Here is a 27868-nt window from a genome sequence, read left to right on the forward strand (position 1 = left end):
CTAATTCAAGAGATACACCCAACCCATCATTAAATATACTGTATGAAGTAACATTTCTGAATTTCCACCAGCTACATGTGTCTGTGATGTACAGTGAGGTTCATCATTTACTTCTCTTAGAAGAATGCTCACTTCTTCCAAGACAAAAAATATCCTCTATGAGGAAAAAATGCAAAACAAGACATTAACATTGTATAATAGAAAAAAATCATAAAGGAGCCTTTCTCAAACAAATAACGATATTCGTTTATCTTGAATGCTTAATAAAAAGATGGTATACTTCATTATGAAAATAAGTTACCCTGTTGCATTATAATAAAGCTCAGATAGATGAAAAAAAACCCACAGCATCCTTTTGCTAACCCTAAAATTTATGTTCCTGAAAACCATGCCAAGAGAGTATGTGGTCGAGGAACTGCAATACTTCATGGGGAACAAAAAGAGGAATCAAAATAGGACAGGAGGAAGCCTGACAAAGTCAGTGATTTAAAAAAATGTTCACTAATATAGAACAGTCCACTGAAGATAATGTCAATGACATTAATGTACAATTAGTTGTTTTTTGTTATTCCTTGCTCATCACCACATTTTCAGGACTTCTCTTTCTATCAGATTTGAACAAGATTTTGGTTTTTTTTTTTTGTTTTGAGATAGAGTCTCACTCTGTCACCTAGGCTGGAGTGCAGCAGCGGGATTGTGGCTCACTGTAACCTCCACCTCCTGGGTTCAGTGATCCTCCTTCCTCAGCCTCCTGAGTAGCTGGGACTACAGGCATGTGCCACCACCATGCCCGGCTAATTTTTGTACTTTTTGTAGAGACAGGGTTTTGCCATGTTGCCCAGGCTGGTCTTGAACTCCAGGAATCCAGTGATCCACCCACCTCAGCTTCCCAGATTGCTGGGTGCATTTAGTTTTGACAGCTCTTTAGTCTCTTTTTGTCTAAATAGCTCTCTGCCTTTTTTGTCCTTCATTTCATTGTTACTTTGTAAGAGTCCAGGCCAGTCATCTGTAGCCTGGCATATAATTTAGATTTGTCTAATTGTTTGCTTTGATTGGATTCTGGTTAAACATTGTGGGCAGGAATACTACCTAGCTAATTTGTGTACTTTGTATGACATTAAGTGGGGAGGCACAGAATGTCACTTTGTCGCATTATTATTGATACTAAATTTGATCACTTGGTTAAAGGGTTATCCATCCATCAGTTCTCTCCATTGTAAAGGCACCTGTATCCCTTGATGGCTTAAGTAACCTAGTAGTGTCGGGGGGATACTTGACACGGTGTGAACATCCTGTTCCCCAACACATTTTACCTAACGGTTTTAGTATTCCTTGATGGTCTTCACCTGAATAAGTTGTTATGCTGGGGGTTGCAAAATGGTTGTTTTCTAATTCTATTATGCGTTCTATATTAGCTGATAGTCTCTGTAAAGAAGAGCTTCCCAGTCTCTATTATGTGAGGTATCACCATGATGCACAAATTCTTCATTTATTCAATGTGTTATAATGTGTTACCATCATTAAAATTTTATAATTATGCTCAAATTGTCCTAAATTTGGCCAGTGGGAGCTCCTACAAGCTGGTTTGTGTGTTTTATTTATATCTTTCCATCAGTCTTTGTGCACTTTCTTACTTTCTGGAACAAGAAGAAATCCAAGGATCATCTTGTACTTTCTCTGCCCCAGCCCTGGCATCAGCCATTTATTTGACAGACCCTGAAGCCTTTTAATGGAAAATGGTGTTCAGAAATTAGGATCCAGCCGGGGATGGTGGCTCATGCCTGTAATCCCAGCACTTTGGGAGGCCGAGGCGGGTGGATCACATGAGGCCAGGAGTTTGAGACCAGCCTGACCAACATTGTGAGACCCCATCTCTACTGAAAACACAAAAATTAGCCGGGCGTGGTGATGGGCGCCTGTAATCCCAGCTACTCGGGAGGCTGAGGCAGGAAAATCGCTTGAACCCGGGAGGTGGAGGCAGTGAGCCGAGATTGCACCACTGCACTCCAGCCTGGGTGATAGAGACTCCAACTCAAAAAAAATAAAATAAAAATAAAAATTAGGATCTGAATGTTAGGGATACTCATTGTTACTAGATGTCATTGTTTCTAGGTCTGGGAAACATACATGCTTCCTGTTTTGGTTTGGTTTTGGTTTTGTTGCTTGTTCCAGACAGGGTCTTGCTTTGTCACCCAGGCTAGAATACAGTGGTAGAATCACTGCAGTCTCAACCTCTGGGTTCAAGTGATCCTCCCACCTCAGCCTGCTGAGTAGCTGGGACCACTCTTACAAGCCACCACACCTGGCTAATTTTTAATCATTTTTGTAGAGATAGGGTCTCACATGTTGCCCAGGCTGGTCTTGGACTCCTGAACTCAAGCCATCCTCCTGCCTCGGCCTCCCAAAGTGTTGGGATTACAGGCATGAGCCCCTGCACCTGGCCTATGTTTCTTTGTTTTTGAAAATGTTGGTTTAACACTTGGTGATGAAGCAACTTCAAGGATTTGTCCTAAGCTGAGTGTATCTCAATGCTGGGCTTGAATGTCTGTCACACGAAAAAGAGACCCCACCAGGCTCCATGCTCAGGATCCAGTATTCACATATGGTGAGTGTGTTATTAATTATATTGAATTTAAATTCTTATTTCAATAATCTTCTTGATAATTTTGAATTTGTTGGCTTAGTCCAAAGTAAGAATTGGTTAGATCACCATTATTTTTCCTCCTAATGTAACTGATTAAGAGCTTGTACCAGGTACAGAGAAGCATTCTTGCATTTTCTTGTTTCCTTGTGCTGTGTTAATAGTATTATCTTCAGTCTGAGGTTTCTCTGCAGGATTTTCTTTTAAAGCTGCTTGTCTGTTTTGTGAGGATTGGTTTTGGAAAGCTGCTAATATGATCTGTGAAGTGACTCACAGGGCACACACAACGTGAGGGGCATGGCCAAGTTCCATGCAAATGAAAGCGAAGGGCCCTGTCCCCGCGTGGCACTCGGCCGTCTGCAGACCAGATCATGTGAGCAGCCAGTGACAATCCACATATTAAATCTTGGTAAAGTTTTATTTCCTTTTTAGACAAAGTTAGTATAAATGTTCTACCTATTTCAGTTTTGAATTGCAGTTTCTTTCTGCAGCAAATGGGTCATGTTGCTCCCCTCCCGCCCTGGGTGTGTGACCCCACTTGGAAAATGCCTGCTTGGGGCCCCTGCGACTGACTCCCGGCTGCTTTCCCTGCTTCCTCTCTGGCCGATGCAGCCAGTGTGGCTAGAATGAAGAGTGACTATAGGACTGTGATTGCTGAGGCAAGTAGGGCAAAGAATGAAGGGCCATTTGCTCTAAGTTAAAGTACACACAGGCTGGCGCTGTGGCTCACACCTGTAATCCTAGCACTTCAGGAGGCCGAGGTGGGAGGATCATGTCCAGGAGCTCGAGACCAGCCTGGGCAACATAGCGAGACCCTCCCCCCGCAATCTCTACAAAAAATACAAAAATTAGCCACACCTAGTGGTGTGTGTCTGTGTTCCCAGCTACTCAAGAGACTGAGGCAGAGGATTGCTTGAGCCCAGGAGGTCGAGGCTGCAGTGAGCAGAGATTGCACCACCATATTCCAGCCTGGGTGACAGAGTGAGACCCTGTCTCAATTAAAAAAAAAAAAAAAAAAAAAAAAACGTCAGTTTACAGGAAGCCAGGATGGAGAGAGAATAAACCCGAACTCCCCAACCCACCATTGCCCCAGTGTCGAGATGATACTTGTAGATTTGGGCAAGGGATGAAGGGATGCCTCCGCTGTCAGTCAAGGTCAGAGTGCTAATGTGACCCAGGCAGTGGGAGGGTGAATGTAAGGTAATAAATAAAGTGAAAACAGTGTGTTCACAGGAGTAAGACTTCTATGCGTAGCTCAAATGTGGGGTTTCAGAAGAAATGCATCCTCAGGGTGGAGGTGTGTTCAAGTTTATGCTATGGGAGAAAGCCAACGTCAGTGGAGGTCTCATTGCCACCCAAAGATCCACGCTTACCTCCTCTCAAGGGGTAGAGGTTGTGGGGGAAGCAAGCAAGACTTGAGCTTAGGAGGCCTCTCTGCAGAGCCAGCAGCAACTGGTTTAGGGCTCAAGAAAAGATGTTGATTTTCCACAGAAGCCTAAGGATGAAAAATTTGCAAGACACAGAAAAAAGGGGATAGGCTTTCAATTATTTTTGTTGGGAGGACTGGTTTGCTTTGGGTAAAAGGAGGTACAGTGGAGGAGGGACAAAACATAGGGAGAGGCCGGGTGTGGTGACTCACACCTGTAATCCCAGTATTTTGGGAGGCTGAGGTGGGCAGATCACTTGAGGTCAGGAATTCAAGACCAGCCTGGCCAACCTGGTGAAATCCGGTCTCTACTAAAAACATAAAAACCATCTGGGCATGGTAGGGCATGCCTGTAATCCCAGTTACTTGGGAAGCTGAGGCAGGAGAATTGCTTTAACCCGGGAGGCGAAGGTTGCAGTGAGCTGAGACCGTGCCACTGCACTCCAGCCTGGGTGACAGAACGAGACTTCATCTCAAAAAAAAAAGAGACACATCTTTCAGGGTGGACACGGAGGATTTTGCCAGTAAACAGCAAACATTTTGCTCAGGTTGGAGAGGCTTCTGGCCCTTTGTACGTGCTTTCCTGGGGCGATACAATTGGCCGTCAGGACATTAGTCATAAGTTGTCCCCTCCCTTGAGGCTGATTCAACAAACAGGTTCTTTCCTGCTCTCCAAGCACGCCATCATACAGCATGCTGGCATGGCATTTGGACAAAGATTTTCTACCTAACTTTGTACTTATATGGAATCTCTCCGAGAAAGGTCCTCCCAGATAATGGTGTGACTTACTAGAGGACAGTAATTTAAAGCTGTAATTTGTTAATCCCATGAGTATCCCTAGAGGAGGAAAAATCTTGATTGTATGGAAGCTGTGGGGACTTAAGGTCTTTATAAAAGAATTGACCCAGGGCTGCCCCTGGTCATCTGATGGGAACAACTCCTTCTTTGTGGACCCCTAGGCATCAAGGAATAGCTTCACACCCACAGATAGTGACTGATTTGGACAAACGGAGCTGATCACTCACTCTTCAGACTGATAGAGACTGTCAACCGAAAAATCATGAGAAATTCCAGCATCTCTAACCTCACTCTGAGAGTGGCAGCCCTGGAAAGGAGAAATTTATTTCTTAAGAAAGGGATTCAGCCTCCGGCTGAAAAACTGAAAGCAAACTCTTTGAAAGAGAAGAGCTTGGCAAGGGATTTATACTGAAGTTGGCCAAGTATACGCATTCAACAGGTTGTAGGAGGAGCTATGAATATTCATGAAGGGGGTCCTGATCACGCATTTTGAACAAACATGCATTTATTTCCTCCTGTCTTGCCCTGCTGCCCAGGCTAGAGTGCAGTGGTGCAATCATGGCTCACTGCAGCCTTGACCTCCTAGACTCAAGCAATCCTCTCACCTCAACCTCCCAAGTAGCTGGGATTACAGGTGCACATCATCAAGCCTGGCTAATTTTTGTATTTTTTGTAGAGACGGAGTTTCGTCACATTGACCTGGCTTGTCTCAAGCTCCTCTCAAGCAGAGGAAAGGAAGAGAAGCAGAGATACAGATTACGATTGTGCTAACAGTTGTCTGAGCATAACTGTATAACAGTATTACAACTACTGCATTTCAACTCATGTTACAGCAAGCATTTCAATGATATGACAATATCTTTGATCAAGGCATTCTGTAGTTCAGGAGTGGGCAGAAAGCAGTTAAAAGATCTAACAAAACTAATAAGAAGCAAAAAAGTTCAAAGAGCAAACTGTCAGGAACCTAGGAACTCAGATAAAATGGGGATAAGTTCTGGACGAACAGAATTTACGTACAGAATTCCAATCCATTTCTGAGGCAATAATTTTCTCACTGGTAGGTGACACTCCAGCTACCCACAAACCTCATGCCCCTTGTCTCAGTGGTGCTCCCCTTTGCCCCCTGACTGAATCTGAGGGGCTTCTGCATTTTCCTTCCCACTGCTGCCTCCAGGATGCATCTTTCTGGCATCTCTAACCTCACTCTGAGAGTGGCAGCCCTGACTGCCTGGCACTTTACACACACTGCTAAGTCAGAACTCCTCAGGGTTGGGTCATAATTGTTGTAAGGTTGTATCCCTGAAGGCCAGATTTTATCTTTCCACTTTCTATCCCCAGGACTGGCCCGGAGTCCAGTATGTAGGATGGGCTTAATCCATGTTTTTGAGTGAATGACTAATACATAAATCCATAATAATCAAGCACACTATGTTTCAGCAAACACCTCAACAATATAGCTATCAGAGTGACTTTTTTCTTTCTTTTTTCTTTTTTTTTGAGACAGGGTCTTGCTCTGTCACCCAGGCTGGAATGCAGTGGCACAACTGCAGCTGACTGCAGCCTCACCTTCCTGGGCTCAAGTTATCCTTCCACCTCTGCCTCCCAAATAGCTGGGACCACAGGTGCGTGCCACCACATCTGGCTTACTGTTTTTTGTTGTTTTTTTTTTTAGGTGGAGTCTTGCTGTGTCGCCCAGGCTGGAGTGCAATGGCATGATCTCAGCTCACTGCAACCTCTACCTCCCGAGTTCAAGCAATTCTTCTGCTTCAGCCTCCTGAGTAGCTGTTACTACAGGCGTGCATCACCATGCCTGGCTAATTATTGTATTTTTTTTTTTAGGAGAGACCAGGTGTCACCATATTGACCAGGCTGGTCTTGAACTCCTGACCTTGTGATCTACCCGCCTCGGCCTTCCAAAGTGCTGGGATTACAGATGTGAGCCAGCATGCCTGGCCACATCTGGCTAATTTTTTAAATTACTTGTAGAGATGAGGTCTCTCTAGTTGCCCAGGCTGGTCTTTAATTCCTGGGCTCAAGTGATCCTCAGCCTCCCAAAACGCTGGGATTACAGGCATGAGCCACTGCCTAGAATATCTTTTTTCTCTTTTTTTCTGGTATTGTTACTTTAATCTTCATAAGAACATAACACAAGACTATTCACTACCAAATTTACACTTAAGCATTCTGGTTTTTTTTGTTTTTTTTTTCTTAGACGGAGTCTTGCTCTGTCGCCCAGGCTGGAGCACAGTGGTATGATCTCAGCTCACTGCAAGCTCCGCCTCCCAGGTTCATGCCATTCTCCTGCCTCAGTCCCCCAAGTAACTAGGGCTATAGGCACCGCCACCACACCTGACTAATTTTTTTGTATTTTTAGTAGAAATGGGGTTTCACTGTGTTAGCCAGGATGGTCTCAATCTCCTGACCTCGAGATCCACCCGCCTCGGCCTCCCAAAGTGCTGAGATTACAAGCGTGAGCCACCGCACCCAGCCAGTATTCTTTAAAGGATGGAATGTTTGTTGTTTTTGTTGTTGTTTTGGTTTTTAAGAGTCTCACTTTTTTTGCCCAGGGTAGAAAATAATGGTGCGATCTCGGCTGACTGCAAACTCTGCCTCCCAGGTTCAAGTGATTTTCCTGCCTCAGCCTCCCGAGTAGCTAGGATTACAGGCGATGCCCGGCTAATTTTTGTATTTTTAGTAGAGACGGTATTTCACCATATTGGCCGGCTGGTCTCGAACTCCTGACCTCAGGTGATCCACCTGCCTTGGCCTCCCAAAGTGCTGGGATTACAGGCATGAGCCACCATGCCCGGACTAAAGTATGGAATGTTTTATTGGAGGCTTTTAATTATTTTATTTCAACCAGAGAGCTAACTTATAAATAATCCATATAAAATCATCAGACTGTCCCATAATACATGCTAATTCATTAATTAACAAAAACTTAATCTAGGTACTGAGAATACATCACCAAACAAAAAAGAGAGTCCCTAGTCCCATAAAATTTACATGCCAGTTGGGGGAGGATTGGACATAAGCAGTATAAAAATAATGTCAGTTGATTAATAAAAAAAAATAAAGCAAGGTGAAGGGGTGAAGAGTAACTTGGGGAGAGTTTGCCTAGTTAGAGTCAGGAAGGCCTCTCCAATAAGCGACATTTGAGTAAAGGCCAGAAGGAAGTTAGGGCTGTATGTCTGTGGATAACTGGGGGAGGCATCTTAGATAGAGGAACAGCAAGTACCCTGGGCCTGGGGTTTTGAATTACGGGGAAACCCATGAGGCCACAGCAGTGAGATGTGGAGAGAGTTGCAAAATGTGAAGTCAGAAAAATAGCAGATTCAGTGGGGCCTTCTGGGACACAGTAAAGATTTTGCATTTTATTCTGAGTGAGATAGGGAACTTTGGGAGGGGTGAAAACTGAGGAGGGACTTGGGTTTTAAATGGTCACTCTGGGCCAGGCACAGTGGTTCACGCCTGTAATCCCAGCACTTTGGGAGGCTGAGGCAGGAGGAGTGCTTGAGCCCATGAGTTCAAGACCAGGCTAGGCAACATAATGAGACCACACTTCTACAAAAAATAAATTTAGGCCAGGCGTGGTGGTTCACACCTGTAATGCCAGAATTTTGGGAGGCCGAGGTGGGCAGATCACTTGAGGTCAGGGGTTCGAGAGCAACCTGGCCAACATGGTGAAACCAGTCTCTACTAAAAATATGAAAATTAGCCGGGTGTGGTGGAGCTCACCTGTAATCTCATCTACCCTGGAGGCTGAGTCAGGACAATTGCTTGAACCTGGGAGACAGAGGTTGCAGTGAGCTGAGATCGTGCCACTGCGGCACCAGCCTGGGCGACAGAGTGAGACTCCATCTAAAAGAAAATAAATAAATAAATAAATAAATAATTAGCCAGGTGTGGTGACGCATACCTGTAGTCCCAGCTGCTTGGGAAGCTGAGGTGGGAGGATTGCTTGAGCCTAGAAAGTCAAGGCTACGGTCAGCCACGATCTCATCACTGCACTCCAGTCTGGGTGGACAGACCAAGACTCGATCTCATAAAAAAATAATAAATAGGTGGTTGCAACAAGCCAATAATCCAAGTGAGAGGTGCTGGTTGCTTGCACCAGAGTTGTAGTGGAGGAGGTAGAAATATTTGGATTCTGGATATATTTCAAAGGTAACACTAAAAGGATTTGAATGTGAAGTGCGGAAGAAATTAATGCATCCAAGGATGAAGTTTCTGTGGGAAGCAATTGGAGGATGGTGTTGCCACTTAATGAATTGGGGAAGATTTGGGAAGAAATGGGTTTCGGGAGTTAGTAGATGCTGTGATGTCCTGTCCTGCATCCTCCTGGCCTACCTCTGAGTTTGCTTGCAGCCAGGGTGGACAGTTCCTGTATATGCTGATGGCTTCTACCTCAAGTTCACCTTTGTTCCTCTACTTCCCTGCCTGCAAGATCTCTCCATTGCCAGCGACCTTATTCAGCTTGGCTGCACAGCAGATCACAAGTGCTGGGGACCAGGCCAGGCGCAGTGGCTCATGCCTGTAATCCCAGCACATTGGGAGGCCGAGGTGGGTGGATCATCTGAGGTCAGGAGTTTGAGACAAGCCTGGCCAACATGGAGAAACCCCCTCTCTACTAAAAATACAAAAATTAGCCGGGCATGATGATGCATGCCTGTAATCCCAGCTACTCAGGAGGCTGAGGCAGGAGAATTGCTTGAACCTGGAAGGCGGAGGTTGCCATGAGCCGAGATCGCACCATTGCACTCCAGCCTGGGCAACAAGAGTGAGACTCCATCTCAAAAAAAAAAAAAAGGAAGTACTGGGGACCTAAATCCCCCGGGGAACCACTGGCCAGTGAGGCATAGGGTAAGGAATTAATTGGTGAGTAACCTGGCTTCTCTTTCCGTGGCGAGACTGTTCTGAGATACCTTCTACAGGACTCCTTACAGGGTATCCAGCAGGATTTAGCTTCAATTGCCCACAGTAATAACCTGCTCCTTATAGCACCCCTTATTAACTCTCCTCCCTTCTCTGTCTTACTTCTTTTATTTCCTCACTTGTGCTTCCTGGGATAACTTCCTCTGTAATTTAGTTTCTGCTGCATAATAAACCACCCCCAAAATGCAGTGGCTTACAACGGCCATTATTTTCGCTCATGATTCTGTGGGTCAACAATTTGGGCTGGACTCAACTGGGCGACAAATTTTCTGCTGGTCTTGCCTGGGCTCACACAGTGGCTACAATAATATGGTGGCTTGACTGGGGCTGGAAGGTTTAAGATGCCCTCCAATGGTAGATAGTGGATGCTAGCTGTCAGCTGGCTGATTTCAAAGGCCTCAGATGGGTTGGCTCATGTAGTCCAAATGCCCTCTCCTCTCCATCAGGCTAGACTGGGATTCTTCACATGGCAGTCTTGGGCAGTGTTCCAAAGTGACAAAAGTGGAAGCTGTGAAGCTTCATGAGGTCCACAGTGCTGCTCCTACTGCATTCTTTCCATCAAAGCAAGGCTCAGGTGCTAAGCCAGATTCAAAGGGTAAAGAGACAAATTCCACTTCTTGAAGGCAGGGAAGTCAAAGTCACATTGCAAAGAAAATATCATACAAGAAGGAAAGAATGCTAAGGCCATCTTTGCAAACAACCTACCCATCTCCCCCAACCCCCAAATTGCCTACGGATCTCCTTATCTCAGAGTCTGCCTTTGGGGGAATCCACACTAAGCTGGGGTGGGTAGGAATCAAAGCTCTGCCGCAGACATGCTAAGGGAGATGCTTCCTGGAGGAACCCAAGTGGAGACTTTGAACTGGCAGTTGGATTTATGAATCTGGAATTCAGAAGGGAGGTCTGGACTGGAGATAATCTGGGAGTCAACGAAATATATGTAAACAAAGATAGTCCTAGTTTGGACAAGAGCATATAAGGAATGTATGTAGAGAAAAGACGTCAGAATGCTGAACCCCAGACCACTGCAGTGTTGACGGGTCAGGGAACAAGAGGGGGCAGCAAAGGACGCTGAGAAGGAGCAGCAGGTAAGGACACCAGCAGTAGTATCCCGGGGGCCAAGGAGAGAGTGTTTCAAGAATAGCACTAGATGGGGCGCGTTGGCTCATGCCTGTAATCCTAGCACTTTGGGAAGCTGAGGCGGGTGGATCACCTGAGGTCAGGAGTTTGAGACTAGACTGACCAACATGGCGAAACCTCATCTCTACTAAAAATACAAAAATTAGTTGTGTGTGGTGGCAGGTGCCTATAATTCCAGCTACTCTGGAGGCTGAGGCAGGAGAATTGCTTGAACCTGGGAGCAGGAGGTTGCATTGAGCCGAGATCACACCACTGCACTCCAGCCTGGTGACAGAGCGAGATTCTGTCTCAAAAAAAAAAAAAAAAAAAAAAAGTCAACATTACAGTGTTTGTTTACAATTAACTAGTGATTGGGCCTTTCGGGTCTTCTCCACTCCTCGCTCCCACCCAAATTTTGCCTCACTATTTGTGCCTCATTTTATGTTACCCAGAATGCTTTGATTCCTCCCCTTCCCCAAAGAGTAGCAATTTACCTTTTCTCCTCCAAGCCTTCCTGAACTTATTCTTATCAGGCATTCCAGAATGTAGTAATGCTATAATTTCCTGAATATCGTATTCTATGCCCAAAAGAAAAAGAGCCAACCATAAAAATCTGGATTCAGCTCAAAATTAAAGAATTTTTCCGGCTGGGCACGGTGGCTCACGCCTGTAATCCCAGCACTTTGGGAGGCCGAGGAGGATGGCTCACAAGGCCAGGAGATCGAGACTATCCTGGCCAACATGGTGAAACCCAGTCTCTAGTAAAAATACAAAAAATTAGCTGGGCGTGGTGGCGGGCGCCTGTAGTCCCAGCTACTTGGGAGGCAGAAGCAGGGGAATTGCTTGAACCTGGGAGGCGGAGGTTGCAGTGAGCTGAGATTGTGCCACTGCACTCCAGCCTGGGCAACAGAGCAAGACTCCATCTCAAAAATATATATATATATCTTTCCCACTGTCTGTAAGCAGTTACTAGGAAGCTTTAATTACATTTCCTGTTAATAACTGAAACCTCAAAATACTTTTTTTGAAAAGATAAGACAATTTCCTCTCTCTGCCCCCTCAGAGATTGGCAGATAGCAGGTGGCCATGTCACTGCCTCACCCCTTCACTGAGCTCCCTGCCATCACCTCCCAAATAAATCCTTGCAGCCAATCCTGGTCTCAGGGTTAGCTTTTAGGGGACCCCAGGACAGTGTTCTCTGGAATACCCAAATGTCTAGCAGCACTGGACCCACACTTTGTGTGGCAAAAAATGGAGTCTGGATGGACACAGTGGCTCACATCTGGAATCCCAAAACTTTGGGAGGCCAAGGCAGGAGGTTCATTTGAGGCCTGGAGTTTGAGACTAGCCTGGACAACATAGTGAGACCGTGCCTCTACCAAAAATACAAAAATTAGCCAGGTGCGGTGGCATGTGCCTGTAGTCCCAGCTACTCAGGAGGCTCAGGTGGGAGGATTGCTTGAGCCCCGGAGGTGGAGGTTGCAGTGGCCCCAGAGGTGGAGGTTGCAGTGAGCCATGATCACGCCACTGCACTCCAGCCTGGGTGACAGGGCAAGACTCTGTCTCAAAAAAAAAAAAAAAAAAAAAAAAAAAAAAGTCTGGAGTCTAGAGGCAGCTAACCCTTTCAGGGTCCCAGAATAGGCTATGCAAAGTAGGGGATATGGTCCCCCACTGCGCCTGGCAGGAAAAATTATTTAATTTTGAGCTGAATCCAGATTTTTACGGTTGGCTCTTTTTCTTTTAGGCATAGAATACAGTATTCAGGAAATTATAGCATTACTACATTCTGGAATGCCTGACATTCTGGACATGGTCCCCCACTTTGCAGAACCTCTTTTGAGATCGGCCCAGTGGGCATCTGAGCTTGTAATCCAGCACATGTAAGATATAGGCAAGGGGAGTTCTTTTTTACATTTTAAAGTAGTGAGAGAAGAGACACACAACAAACAGACATAGTTTTACAATTTCATAACCATAGTATAATCTGTGTAATGCTTATAATGGAAAAAAATAAATACTTAAACAAAAAAAACCCTTCCTAAGTGCCTTTTATTTTGTGATTTTTTTTTCTTTTTCTAGTTTTTTTTTTTTTTTTTTTTTTTCCTGCCTCTTTATTTTCTCAAGTTGGGATTTCCAGAGTTTCATTTCAAGAACCAACTTGCTTTGCTTCATTTCCGTCCTCTGGGCTTTTGTTACCTGATGAGTTTGAGTGCTTTCAGGACATTCGATGCTTCAACTTCAATTAGCAAGCCCTCCTGGAAGAAAGAACACACCGTTGTCACTTCTAAGTTAATTCTATAACCTTGCAAAATTTGATTTCCACGCAAGAATGTGAAAATTATCTTAGATAATTTAGGCAGCAATTTATCTGACAAATGTGAGACTCAATTCTTTCAAATAAAAGGATGTGGAGCCGGGTGCGGTGGCTCATGCCTGTAATCCCAGTACTTTGGGAAGCTGAGGGGGGAGGATCACGAGGTCAGGACATCGAGACCATCCTGGCTAACACGGTGGAACCCCGTCTCTACTAAAAATACAAAAAGTAGCTGGGTGTGGTGGCGGGCGCCTGTAGTCCCAGCTACTCAGGAGGCTGAGGCAGGAGAATGGCGTGAACCCAGGAAGTGGAGTGTACAGTGAGCTGAGATCACACCACTGCACTCCAGCTGGGGCAACAGAGCTAAACTCTGTCTCAAAAAAAAAAAAAAAAAAAAAAAAAAAAAAAGACGTGGAAAGCAAAATTGCTTTCATGTAAAAAAATTAGAGCATACATGTGATTTCAACTTTTTAATATCAATTACTCATTAAATCTTCCCCTAGGTTTATTTCTAAATCAGAAAGTTTCATCTGTGTGAAAACTAAAAACTGAGAATTAGTATTAAATTTTCAAGACCATTAATGCTTTATCTGATTTTAAAGCATGATTAATTTTCCCTTCTCTAGGTGTTTAAAATGAATATCTCACAATGACAATGACAGAATGACAGAATAATAGGGGGCAACTGCAATCACTGCCACATCTGAAGGTGGTTCATTGTAAAGTAATGCTACACTCTTAACCTGGGACTAAAAAATAATGTGAGTTTTTAAACAGAACTTTAACATGCATGTTTTCAAGTAGTGATGGCGCCCTCAAAAGAATGGTTCTAACCATCCTTCCAGATTGCAATTTCTTTCTTTTTTTTGAGACAGATCACTGATCTTGTTCTGTCGCCCAGGCTGGAGTGCAGTAGTGCAATCTCAGTTCACTGCAACCTCCACCTCCTGGATTCAAGCGATTCTCCTTCCTCAGCCTCCCAAGTAGCTGGAATTACAGGCATGTGCCACCACACCCAGCTAATTTTTGTAGTTTTAGTAGTGATGGGGTTTTGCCATGTTGCCCAGGCTGGTCTTGAATTCTTGAGCTCAAGTGATCCTCCTGCCTCGGCTTCCCAAAGTGCTGGATTTACAGGTGTTAGCCACCATACCTGACTGAGAACAGGTTAATTTTTATTTTTTATTTTTATTTTTGTTTTTTTTGAGACAGAGTCTCGCTCAGTCGCCCAGGCTGGAGTGCAGTGGCGCGATCTCAGCTCACTGCAAGCTCCGCCTCCCGGGTTCACCCCATTCTCCTGCCTCAGCCTCCCGAGTAGCTGGGACTACAGGCACCCGCCACCATGCCCGGCTAATTCTTTGTGTTTTTAGTAGGGACAGGGTTTCACCGTGTTAGCCGGGATGGTCTCGATCTCCTGGCCTTGTGATCCCCCCGCTTCGGCCTCCCAAAATGCTGAGAGTACAGGCGTGAGCCACCGCGTGTGGTGGAACAGGTTAATTTTTAAAAAGTAACATAAGTGATTTGATAAAAAGCCTAGCGAATAAGATATGTAATCAAACTAATAGTATTGACTTAGGGAAAAAAAAAAAAGCCTAGCAATAAAAGAATGAGATTGGTGTTTTTGCATTGCTCGGAATCTGCCTCTGGGTGAGTCTGTTTTGGGCACTGCAACAGATCACTGGCAGTTGCAGCTCCATGAGGGCAGGGACCTGTGCCTGGTACAGGACTGAACTGGGGTCTGCTCACCTGGCTCAGTAAAGCCAAACATTCACTCTGCAGTTTGCCTTAGGAGGAAGAAGGGTATTTATCTTTGCAGTGCACCAAGCAAGAAGAATCAGGCAGCTCATACTTAAGACCTGATCTCCCCAATGGCTTGCAAGTAAGGGTTTTTATATTTATTTAGTTTTTGAGATGGAGTCTTGGTCTGTTGCCCAGGCTGGAGTGCGGTGGCGCGATCTTGGCTCACTGCAATCTCCCAGGTTCAAGCAATTCTCCTGCCTCAGCCTCCCTAGTGGCTGGGATTACAGGCTCCCGCCACCACGCCTGGCTAATTTTTGTATTTTTAGTAGAGACGGGGTTTTGCCATATTGGCCAGGCTGGTCTCGAACTCCTGACCTCAGTTGATTTGTCCGCCTTGGCAAGGGTTTTTAAAGGCAGAGGCAGAGGTTACAGGCAAAGTCATAAATCAATACATGGAGGCTATATGCTGGTTTGACCTAAAAAGACGGGACATCTCAAAGTGGATGGTGGGGCATGGGCCGGGTTACAGGTCATAGATTCAAAGATTTTCTGATTTGCAGTTGGTTAAGATGGCAAAGGTTTGTCTAAAAATTTGGGGTCAGAAGAAAAGAGTGTTAGCTTTGGCTCATGGGCGTGACTTCCTCCAGGCCCCTCAGAAAGAACTTCAGAAAAAAAAAATAGCGGTTAGAGTTGAGTCCTCAGTTCCCGCTTACCTGAAGTCTGGGTGCCAGTGGATTCATTTGCTGGGCATCCATGTTTCTGAAAAACAACTCAGTGACCTATGTTAGGAGGTTATCTTTAGTTTCTCTTTCTTTCTTTCTTTTCTTTTCTTTCTTTTCTTTCTTTTTTTTTTTTTTGAGACAGAGTCTCTGTCACCCAGGCTGGAGTGCAGTGTTGGAATGTTGGTTCACAGCAATCTCCACCTCCCAGGTTCAAGCGATTCTCTTGCCTCAGCCTCCCACGTAGTTGGGATTACAGGTGCGCACCGGCACGCTTGGCTAATTTTTGTATTTTTAGTAGAGACGGGGTTTCACCATGTTGACCAGGCTGGTCTCAAACTCCTGACCTCAGGTGATCCGCCCGCCTCGACCTCCCAATGTGCTGGTGTCAGAGGTGTGTGAAACCAGAGCAACTCCATCTTGAAAAGGAGCTGGGTAAAAGGAGGCTGAGACCTACTGGGCGGTATTCCCAGATGGTTAAGGTGTTCTCTAAGTCACAGGATAAGATACAAGGTCAGCACAAGATACAGGTCATAAAGACCTTGCTGATAAAACAGGTTGCAGTAAAGAAGCCAGATAAAACCCACCAAAACCAAGATGGTCGTGAGAGTAACCTCTGGCCGTCCTCACTGCTACACTCCCATCAGCCCCATGACAGTTTACAAATGCCATGGCAACATCAGGAAGTTACCCTATATGGTCTAAAAGGGGAGGCATGAATAATCCACCCCTTGTTTAGAATATTATCAAGAAATAACCATAAAAATGGGCAGCCGTGGGAGCTGCTCTGTCTATGGAGTAGCCATTCTTTTATTCCTCTACTTTCCTAATAAATTTGCTTTTGCTTTGCACTGTAGACTTGCCCTGAATTCTTCCTTGCGCAAGATCCAAGAACACTCTCTTGGGGTCTGGATCAGGACCCCTTTCCTCTGACATTGAGATTACAGGCATGAGCCACCGTGCCAAGCCTCTTTTTTTTTTTTTTTCGAGACAGAGTCTTTCTCTGTGCCCAGGCTGGAGTACAATGGTGCAACCTCGGCTCACTGCAACCTCGGCTCACTGCAACCTCCACCTCCCGGGTTCACACTATTCTCCTGCCTCAGCCTCCCGAGTAGCTGGGATTACAGGCTGGTCTTGAATTCCTGACCTTGTGATCCACCCGCCTTGGCCTCCCAAAGTGCTGGGATTACAGGCGTGAGCCACCGCACCCAGCCTTATTAATGCTATTGTGAAAAATCCTCACGGGCTGCAGATAACATCCTTGCAGTACCTTTACTCCTTCGGCTTTTTGCCAGCACCAACATTGGCCTTTGCAGTCCCCCTGACTTTCTCCATTCTCTTCTTGCATTCTTTTAGTTGGTTTCTTGAGGTCTTTTTCTTCTCATACAGGCCTTGTCTTGCAAGTCTGTGTTTGGTATGTTTGGGTTCATTTTACTTTACATAATCCAGGGAATCATAAATTGTGCCAAAGCCACAACCAACATGAGTTCTGAATCCAAATACAAAGATGACATCCAGTGTGGTCTTGTACATTTTGGCTAGTTTTCCCTGAATTTCTGTCTCAGGCACTGTTGCCTTCCAGGGGTGAAGGACATCAATGAGCATCTTTTTCTTCTGAAGTAGTCATGAACTTTCTAGTTAGGATAGTTACCGTGTGGTTCATGATGGCAGCCTACCCTCAGCCAGCCAGGGGGGAGAAGAGTTCTCTTTAGTTTCTGTAGGGAGCAAAACATCCCGGAATTCAAACTTTCTTGGCTATTGTTTTAAGCTACCATTACCTTCTTGCTTATCAAGTTGCTCATTTACTTCTCAGGGCTCACTAGGTGACTGGAATTTCCCCTGTGATAACTAAAACTTTTCCTTTATTTCCATGCTTGGAGAAAGTGCACGGCAGGCTCCTAAGAGAAGTCCCTGCTACATCTTATGACCATCTTGCGAATTACTGTACCCTAGCAACTACTATGGTGCCTGGTGCATAGGAGGATGATTGATTGAATATATGCAGAAATTCACAATGTGACTAATTCAAAGTACCTGACACTCATTTGAATGCACACATTTGAAATAGTTTTTAAAAGAAAATAGCTTCCATAATTTCCAAATACAACAATAACAGTTTATAGGAAATGTCCCAAGCTAGTCCACTTACTTCTGTTTCTTTTTCACACAATACCATCTTCTGAATGTATTCCATATTGCAAAATAAAAAAGCACTTTACGGTGATTATGTTAAATAGAGCCAACAGCATCATCCCTGTTTTATAGATTAGAATGTGGGGATGTGGAACAGTGAGTAATTTTTTCAACATTAGTATTATTAATTAGAATCCCAACCTATACTTACTAATGCCCATTTCTGCCCAAATCACTGGAGGAAGGGCGGATTACCTATGGCGCTGGGGGTGGGGTCAGTTTCTCGTAGGTATGGGATGGGGAGATACTTGAGCAAGATTGGGGTACTCCAGAGAAGGAACAAAGTGGGAGCAGATCCTGCATAGGTCTTATGTCCCCTGCAGTCACCAACTAATAAATGGAAGAACTGGCACTCGCACTTAGCTCTCCTGAAGTTAAATGTGGTACTTTTGTTTTTAGGGAATGTGTTACAACAAACAGCTCATTTTAAAGAGAACTTTTAGGGATTAATAAGTTTTACCCAGATAATAGATCAGGAGTTTTATTCTAATTGAAAATTAAATCTGATTTATGTGTCTCATGTGTTTTGATTCAGTGTAATACATTTTACAAATGAAGAGATGTGGGAGACTGCAAATTATAGAAGTTTGTGTTTGTTTTGTTTTTAAATCTAAAGTTGTATACATTCCTAGAGTCCTTTTAGCAGCATTATTCAAAACCCCTTATTAACATTATTCAAGCCAGGCACAGTGGCTCACATCTGTAATCCCAGCACTTTGGGAGGCTAAGGTGGGCGGATCACCTGAGGTCAGGAGTTTGAGACCAGCCTGGCCAAGATGATGAAACCCCATCTCTACTAAAAATACAAAAATTAGCCGGGCGTGGTGGCGTGCATCTATAATCTCAGCTACTCAGGAGGCTGAGGCAGGAGAATCACTTGAACACAGGAAGTTACAGTGAGCCGAGATCGTGCCATTGCACTCCAGCCTGGGTGACAAGAGTGAAACTCCATCTCAAAGAAAACCCAAAAAACAAAAAACATTATTCAAAAGCATCTGCAGAACCTAATCCAGTAATTTATTTCTTTATTTTTGAGACAGAGCCTTGCACTGTCGCTCAGGCTGGACTACAGTGGCACGATCTCGGCTCACTGCAACCTCTGCCTCCTGGATTCTACTACCTCAGCCTCCGAAGTAGCTGGGATTACAGCCCTCGCCACCACACCCAGCTAATTTTTTTGTATTTTCAGTAGAGACGGGGTTTCATTATGTTGGCCAGGCTGGTCTCAAACTCCTAACCTCATGATCTGCCCGCCTCGGCCTCCCAAAGTACTGGGATTACAGGCATGAACCACTGCGCCAGGCCAATCCAGTAATTTTTAAAGTGGTATTCTTTAAGATTTCCCTGCAGAGGAAAATTGTTTCCTGTGAGCATCAACCCTAAGGCCTCCTAAGAAATTTCTGAGCTCAATAAATAGCAGATTTATGGCTGAGTGCGGTGGCTCACACCTGTAATCCCAGCACTTTGGGAGGCTGAGGCAGGCAGATCATTTGAGGTCAGGAGTTCAAGACCAGCCTGGCCAACATGGCGAAATCTTGTCTCTACAAAAATTAGCTGGGTGTGGTTGTGCATGCTTGTAATCCCAGCTACTTGGGAGGCTGAGACAGGAGAATCACTTGAACCTGGGAGATAGAGTGTGCAGTGAGCTGAGATTGCACCACTGCACTCCTGCCCGGGTGTGACAGAGTGAGACTTCATCTCAAATAAATAAATAAATATCAGATTTATAATGAGCATCTTTAAGACACATTTTATGCCAATGTGGCAGACACTGCCAGCTGCTTGCCAATAGCCATTTTCCCATTGTGTTTACTCACAGAATCCAATTTTATTCTGGGCACAGTCTACCCACTTAAAATATTGAATGCCCAGCCTCTCTTGTAGTTGGGGTTACTTTATGACATGATCTGGCCAACTCTCAGCTCTATAAACAGTGGCTTCGTGGTGCTTCCAGGAACATGCCCATTGTCCTTCTTCCTCCTGCCTGACTCATGGACTCGATGCTTGATGGTCAAGTAGCTGTCCTGCCACCATGAAGATGAAAGCAACAATCTAAGGATGGTACAGGGAGCTAGGAGGAACCTGGGTCCCTAGAGCAGCTGCAGCAGCCTGGCCTGCCCACCTTTGAATCCTGACCATGTGGAAAAACAAATCCCTATTTGGTAAAGACATGGTAGTTGAGTTTCTGTTTGCATGCATGCAGATACAATGCTGACTAATACGTTCAATATTTCCATTTTTGTGCCTTTTGTACAGCTCCAATAAGACCAAGTAACAAGATCATTGCTACACAAAATCTTCTCCTCCCTAACCTCCTGAACATAGTCCTTTCTTCTATGATGTGTTTCTGTAATAATAGGTCACATGTAAATTGGTAATTAGGGCACTGAGGACAGCATAACATGGAAGTCACATGGTTTCTATGCTATTTTTCATTGCACATTAATATTTTGAAGCAATGTATGAAGATCTTAAAGGAAAAAAAAACAAATCCTGAAGAAATACTTTCCTTTTGTGCAAGTAGTGGCAATATAGTGACTTTAAAGACCACGAGTTTTTCCCCAATGTTAAGCTATCTGGTAAAAGTGCAGACGAAGAAGTTATGTGTACATGTCATTCATTTAATTCCAGAAGCCTTTTTTCCCAATGAAGATGATCTCTAATTCCCTCACGTGTCTACATCTCAGAGTAGGTAGTGTGAGCCCAAGGGTTTGATGCTGCAAAGGCTGGCTGACGATGAAGGTGGGTGCACATGCAAGTGTAGATAGAATGGGCTCATATTTTTTTTTTATCAGCATTATGATTTTTTTTTTTAGTGCTCTGGTTACAACATCGCATTAGGATTTGAGCAGTTTGCTACTGACCTATTTCCCTGAAGTCCAGTTTATTTTATTTTATTTTATTTTATTTTACGAGACAGAGTTTCACTCTGTCACCTAGGCTGGAGTGCAGTGGTGCGATCTTGGCTCACTGCAACCTCTGCCTCCGGGGTTCAAGTGATTCTCCTGCCTCAGCCTCCCGAGTAGCTGGAATTACAGGTGCCTGCCACCAAGCCCGCCTAATTTTTGTATTTTTAGTAGGACAAGGTTTCACCATGTTGGCCAGGCTGGTCTTGAATTCCTGACCTCCTGACAGGGTTACATCATATTGCCTACGGCTGGTCTTGAACTCCTGGGATCAAGCCATTTACCTGCCTTGGCCTCCCAAAGTGCCGACATTGCAGGCATGAGCCGCCACACCCAGCTGAGAATTCATTCTTTTTGCTTCTTCTGGCTTCTGATGGCTGCTGGCATTCCTTGGCTTGTGGAAGCATCACTCCAATATTTGCCTCTGTTTTCACATTACCTCTTCTATGTCTGTCTCAAATCTCTCTCTGCCTATCTCTTACAAAGATGCATGTGATGGCATTTAGGACCCACCTGGATAATCCAGGAGAATCTCCCTATCTAAAAATAAATCTGAAAAAAAAAATCACATCTTCAAAGAGCCTTTTCCAAATACGGTAACATTTTCAGGTTCCAAAGGTATTAGGGATTAGGACTTGCTATCTTAGGGGACCATTGTTCAGCCCACTACACTAATGTTCTTGTAGCTGGAGGAAAATTCCTACCAGGAGAATACCAGGAAGTATCTTTTGCTTTCTGCTTTTGTCCTTTTCTGTCCTTGGAAAATATGTTTATTTCTGGAAAACTAAGAAACATGATGTCTTAGTTTGTTCAGACTGCTGTAACAAAAATACCATAGACTGAGTGGCTTCAACAACAGATTTATTTCTCATAGTTCTGGAGGATGGGGAGTCTAAGAGCAAGGTGCTAGCAAAGTCAGTGTCTGAGGGTCCACTTCCTGGTTCAGACACAGCCATCTTCTTGCTGTATTCTCACAAAGCAGAAGGAGGGCCAGAGAGCTCTCTGGGGTCCCCTTTTATAAGGACACTAATCCCATTCATGAAGGTTCCATCCTCATGACCTTATTTCCTTCCAAATGTCCCACCTCCTGATACACACCAGTGGTTAGAATTTCAACATTTCAACATATAAATTTGGTTGGGGGTGAGGGGAGCACAAACATCAGTCTATTGCAGGTGATGACTGTTTTCTTATAAAACAATAAGAATTACATTTTCCAAAGAATCAGTGTAATAGTATTTGCGACTCATTCATAAAAATGTTTGATTGTCTTCCATCAAGAAACTCCTACCAAGTTAAATTAATGAGCAGTGGAGGTGGCAAAGCAATACTTGGGAAATTTTACATGCTGTGCCATTAGATCCATCATGATTTGCACACAGAATATAAAATCTTTGGCGTTCACCACTTAAAGTCGTTATCACCACATCACAAAACCAGGCTGTGACCTCAGGGTCCTTGCCAAATGCCACTGGACACAGGGGTGTCTTGCTTCATAGAGAGAGCTGGAGCCTTAGCAGGCTTTGGTGTGTTTGAGAGCCCCTAGAATGAAGGCACAAACAAACCCTGTTAATAATAAGGTGATTCTGGAACGATTAAGTCTTTCTGAAATCTGGTTTGGAGGTCCAGAATTTAAACTTGCCCTGGTTTTAGACTAAAAAAAAAAAAAAAAAAAAAAAAAGTGTTCTACAACTTTATTAAAATAAAGTTTTCTTTAATAGGAAAGAATATTGTATTAGTCCATTCTCATGCTGCTATAAGGGACTGCCCAAGACTGGGTAATTAAAAAAGGAAAGAAGTTTAATTGACTCACAGTTCGGCGTGGCTGGGGAGGCCTCAGGAAACTTACCATCATGGTGGAAGGGGAAGCAAATACATCCTTCTTCACATGGCAGCAGGAAAGAGGCAGTGCTGAGCAAATTGGGAAAAGCCCCTTATAAAACCATCAGATCTCATGAGAACCCACTTGCTGTCATGAGAACAGCAGCATGGGGGTAACCACCCCCATGATTCAATTATCTCCCACTGGGTCCCTCCCATCACACGTGGGGATTATGGGAAATACAATTCAGGATGCGATTTGGGTGGGGACACAGCCAAACCATATCAAATATTATGGATTAATTAACTATGGCCAAATTTAATCAGTGCAAAGTCACACTTATTTTTCAGAATAGTATTTTAGTCTTGTAAAAACTCTCATTCTTAAGTAATACACATTCTATTGAGAAAGTCAGGTCTAAGAAAAGGAAGAGTTGAATGATTCTCATGGGTCTTATCTCATTTATAACAGATTTGGGGGGACATTTTATTTTATTTTTTGTAGAGACAATATCTCGCTATTTTGCCCAGGCTGGTCTTGAACTCCTGGGCTCAAGTGATCCTCCTGTCTTGCCCTCGTAAAGTGCTCGGATTAGAGGCATAAGCCACCACACCTGGCCAAACATTTTAATTTCATTTCTCACATCAGTTTTTTTTTTAAAAAAATCAAACCATGACAGTAAATTGGGAATTTCTCCTTTATCAGAAAACCTACTTTTAAAGAATTGGATTCTAATTTAGTCCATAAAATTGATGGCATACATATTTTTTCTTGGGAATTAAAAATGTTTCAAATATTCCACTTATTCATGCAACATGAACAGGTTCCTTTTTTAAAAAAAAAAATTAATTTTAGGTTCTGGGATACACGTGCAGAACGTGCAGGTTTGTTACATAGGTAAATGTGTGCCATGGTGGTTTGCGGCACCCATCAACCCATCACCTAGGTATTAAGCCCCTCCCTCCCCCAGCGCCCCCAACAGGCCCCAGTGTGTGTTGTTCCCCTCCCTGTGTCCATGTGTTCCCACTGATGAACAGGTTCCTAGTTTCTAAACACCTATTATGGACCAGGCACACTAGACACTGGGATACAAAAGTCAACAAGACCTGGTCCTGCCCTCAGGGAGCCTGAAGTGTAAGGGGATGGAGAGAGGACCCAACTTCTCATGGGCTGTGAATGGTCCAAGGGACTGGGCTAGGCTGGGCTGGGCTGTGAGAGTGAAGCAGAACCCAGCCAGTCTCAGGGAGGCTAGGGGCCTCTTCCAAAAGGAAGCTAAGGCCTGAAGAAGAAGAAAAAAGCCATTTCCTTCAACAGTGACTGCGTGAGGGAAGGGGGTGTGTATAAAGGCCCAGAAGTGATGTGCTTGAGAAAGGGAGGCTGCATGGCACAAGCACCAGGTTAAAAGAAGAGGCTGGGCCAGCCCCAGAGTGGCCTCATAAACTTATTAGAGGGTTTGGACTCCAAAACAATGAAAGGATCCCTTCCTTCTATTCCTTTTCTTTCCCTTCCTCTTTCTTCATTCCTTTCCTCCTTCCTCCCTTCCTTCCTTTCCTTTGTCTTCCTCCCTTCCTTCCTTCCCTTCCTTCCTTTCATACTCCCTCCCTCCTTCCCTTTTTTCCTTCCTTCGTTCCTTCCTTCCTCCCTCCCTCCCTCTCTTTTTTCTTTCTCTCTCTCATCTTTCTCTCTCTCTCCCCCGCCTTTCTTTCTTCTCCCCACCCTTCCCTCCTCTTTCTCACACTCTCTCTTTCTTTCTCTTTTAGACAGGTCCTCACTCTGTCACCCAGGCTGGAGTGCAGTGGCAATCATAGCTCACTGCAGCCTCCAACTCCTGGGCTCAAGCCATCCTCCCACCTCAGCCTCCCAAATAGTAGGGATTACAGGTGTGCACTACGACACCAGGCCATTGAAGGATTTTCAAGCAGGGCAAAGACATACTCAGATCTGCATTTTATAATGATCATTCTACTTGCTGTCGAATGGCTCAGATGCTGGCAAGCCTGGAAGCAGAGAACCCTCAAGGTAGGGAGAGGCAGATCTAGGGGAGAGAGTGTGGTTCCCTGAACTATGACTCAGTTGGGAAGAAAAGAAGTGGATGGATTTGAAAAACAATTTCCCCTAGCAGGTTCCCCTACTGCAACCTCCACCTCCCAGGTTCAAGCAATTCTCCTGCCTCAGCTTCCCGAGTAGCTGGGATTACAAGTGCACAGCCACCACGCGGGGCTAATTTTTGTATTTTTAGTAGAGACAGGGTTTCGCCATATTGGCCAGGCTGGCCTCTAACTCCTGACCTCAAGTGAACCGCCCACTTTGGCCTCCCAAAGTGCTGGTATTATAGGCATGAGCCACCATGCCCGGCAGCCCTAGTGATATTCTTGAAACAAACAACAGTTAAATACTTAGGTATTCAATACATCTAACTACTTTCTTGGAGCCATGAAAAATGTCAGTGGTCTGTGGTGAACGAGTTTTCAAATCTCTTGCTTACAGGCCTAATTTTATACCTACAAGAGCAGGCTTGAAAATTGCTTTCTCTAATTTTTATTCCTAAGGTCATATGACATTAGCCTAAATAAGTAAACTTCACCTGTTCACACACTATAGAAGCACATCAAAGCTGCTCCAGGCTGGATGCCGTGGCTCATGCCTGTAATCCCAGCACTTTGGGAGGCTGAGGCAGGCGGAATACACCCACCAGGAGTTCAAGACCAGGAGTTCAAGACTAGCCTTGGCAACAAAGAAAGACCCTGCCTCTACAAAAAAAAAAAAAATTAGCCTGGCGTGGTGGTGGGCGCCTGTAATCCCACCTACTTGGGAGGCTGAGGCAGGAGAATTGCTTGAACCCTGGAGGCGAAGGTTGCAGTGAGCAGTGAGCTGAGATCGCATCACTGCACTCCAGCCTGGGTGACACAGCAAGACTCCATCTCCAAAAACAAAACCAAACAAAATAAAAAAACGGCAGCCATAAAAAAGGATGAATTCATGTCCTTTGCAGGGATATGGATGAAGCTTGAAACAATGATTCTCAGCAAACTATCACAAGAACAGAAAACCAAACACCGCATGTTCTCACTCATAGGTGGGAGTTGAACAATGAGAACACATGGACACAGGGAGGGGAACATCACATACCAGGGCCTGTCGGGGGGTGGGGTCTAGGGGAGGGATAGCTTTAGGAGAAATACCTAATGTAGATGATGGGTTTAAGGGTGCAGCAAACCACCATGGCACATGTATACCTATGTAACAAACCTGCAGGTTCTGCACATGTATCCCAGAACTTAAAGTATAATTAAAACACACACACACACACAACACAAAAACAAAAACAAACAACAACAACAACAACAATAAAAACCCAACCCTGCTCAGATCCTCACAGCAGCAGGTGTGGCCACCGCTCCTCTTACCATTGCACTTCCCCGGCTTCTCTCCAGCAGGGGAGTCCGCCTGCTGTTTTGCGGTTCGCCGAGGTGCCCACCCCCACAGTAAAGGGAAGGGTGCAGGTCGCACACACCACACTCCACAGGAATGGAAAGGGCGGGAACCCGCCTTTGCCAGAGCCCACCGCACATAGCACATACCGTTCTTCAGCCTTCACCTGGAGCACCAGGGCGGTGCCTTGGAGCGCGGGATGATTTCGGGCTGCGGAGGCGGCGGCACAGGCCAGACACGGCGGCAGGCGTCCGGCTGCACTTCTTCTCTTCTCCAGCAGGTGGCAATGAGTTAGCGGCAGCCTTCAAAGAGAACTAACTTCACCGCCGAGGCCGGAAGGCACAAATATTTAAAATTCTTTTATTTTTTTTTAGACGGAATCTCGCTCTGTCGCCCAGGCTGGAGCGCAGTGACATGATCTCGCCTCAGTGCAACCTCCGCCTCCCGGGTTCAAGCGATTTTTCTACTACAGCCTCCCGAGGAGCTGGGATTATAGGCGCGAGCCACCACGCCCGGCTAATTTTTGTATTTTTAGTGGAGATGCGGTTTCACCATATTGGCCAGGCTGGTCTCGATCTCCTTTCTTCGTGATTTTAACTGCCAACTTTAAAAATATTTAAATTTTGCTTAAACTAGAATAAAACAAAAGGTCCTAGGAGCTGTGAACAAGGAGAAGGCATCTGAAAATGCTCATAGAAATAGAATCCTAAATTTTATGACTTTTTTTTTTTTTTTTTTTTTTGAGATAGGGTCTCACTCTGTTGCCCAGGCTGGAGTGGAGTGGTAAGGTAACCTCCGAGTAGCTGGGATTACAGGCGTCCGCCACCATGCCCAGCTAACTTTTTATATATTTTTTTAGAGATGGAGGTCTCGCCATGTTGCCCAGGCTGGTCTCCGGCTCCCGAGCTCAAGTTATTCTCTCCTGCTTCGGTCAACCAAAGTGCTGGGATTACAGGCATCAGCTATCGCCCCGGGCCCCTTTATGGCTTTTTATATTAAAAGATGATGCCACTGACCAGTGCCAGTGGTGAAACAGTAGAGTCTGAAGATGACTCTGGGCTTCCAGGACGGGGGAAGAGCTGTAACCCAGTGCCTTCCTATTTCTTCCAAACTCAGCTTCCCATGACTTTCTCCCTCCCCGCTGGAGGGGCTGCAACTTCCAGTGAGCACCCAAGACTTCCAGATAAGAGGCAACTGGCCTTCTCAGATAACTCCTGACTCTTGGCATCTACATCAAGACAGCCTGATGCCACATTGTCTATGTGGACCCCACGGATAAGAATGTTCAAGTTTTGGTCTTGAAAAAGAGAGAACAAAAAGGGAGGGATGTGCCTTCACTGGAATGCTCACTATGACCTGTCCAACAGAACACCCCGTTAGTGGTGGTAGTTCCCTGCAGATCTGCATCTATGATGCTGTGACTTTGCCTGGGCTCCGTTGTACAACATCTGCTTGCCTTCTCAGAAGAAAGAATTCGAATGAGGAGCATAAGGCCGAAGAAAGGTTGTGGCAAGTTTTAGAGCAGGAGTAAAAGTTTATTAAGCTTTAGAGCAGGAACTAAAGGAAGGAAAGTACACTTGGAAGAGGGCCAAGTGGGCGACTTGAGAGACCGAGTGCACTGTTTAAACTCTTGACTTGGGGTTTTATACGTTGGCATGTTTCCAGGGTCTCGTATTATTTCTTCCCACTCCTGAGATCTTATCGGGAAGCTGCTGATCACCAGTTCTTTCTTTTCCTTTCCTTTCCTTTCCTTTCCTTTCCTTTCCTTTCCTTTCCTTTCCTTTCCCTTTCCCTTTTCCTTTTCCTTTTCCTTTTCTTTTTTTTT

At 44.9% G+C, this 27868-nt stretch overlaps 1 long non-coding RNA gene and 1 pseudogene across 1 annotated transcript; both read right to left on the reverse strand.

Annotated features, from left to right (window-relative positions):
* Positions 1–13103: 13103 nt before the first annotated feature.
* Positions 13104–26308, reverse strand: LOC106992974 (uncharacterized). The gene is made up of 3 exons (XR_013402767.1): positions 26193–26308; positions 22639–22700; positions 13104–13175 (listed from the first exon to the last, which is right to left on the reverse strand). It is a non-coding gene; the product is annotated as an uncharacterized LOC106992974 (long non-coding RNA).
* On the reverse strand, positions 16865–17353 carry LOC144333766 (small ribosomal subunit protein eS24 pseudogene; annotated as a pseudogene).
* Positions 26309–27868: the final 1560 nt, after the last annotated feature.

This window comes from Macaca mulatta, chromosome 13 (genome assembly GCF_049350105.2).
Source record: "Macaca mulatta isolate MMU2019108-1 chromosome 13, T2T-MMU8v2.0, whole genome shotgun sequence".
In the NCBI taxonomy this organism is placed as follows: Eukaryota; Metazoa; Chordata; class Mammalia; order Primates; family Cercopithecidae; genus Macaca; species Macaca mulatta.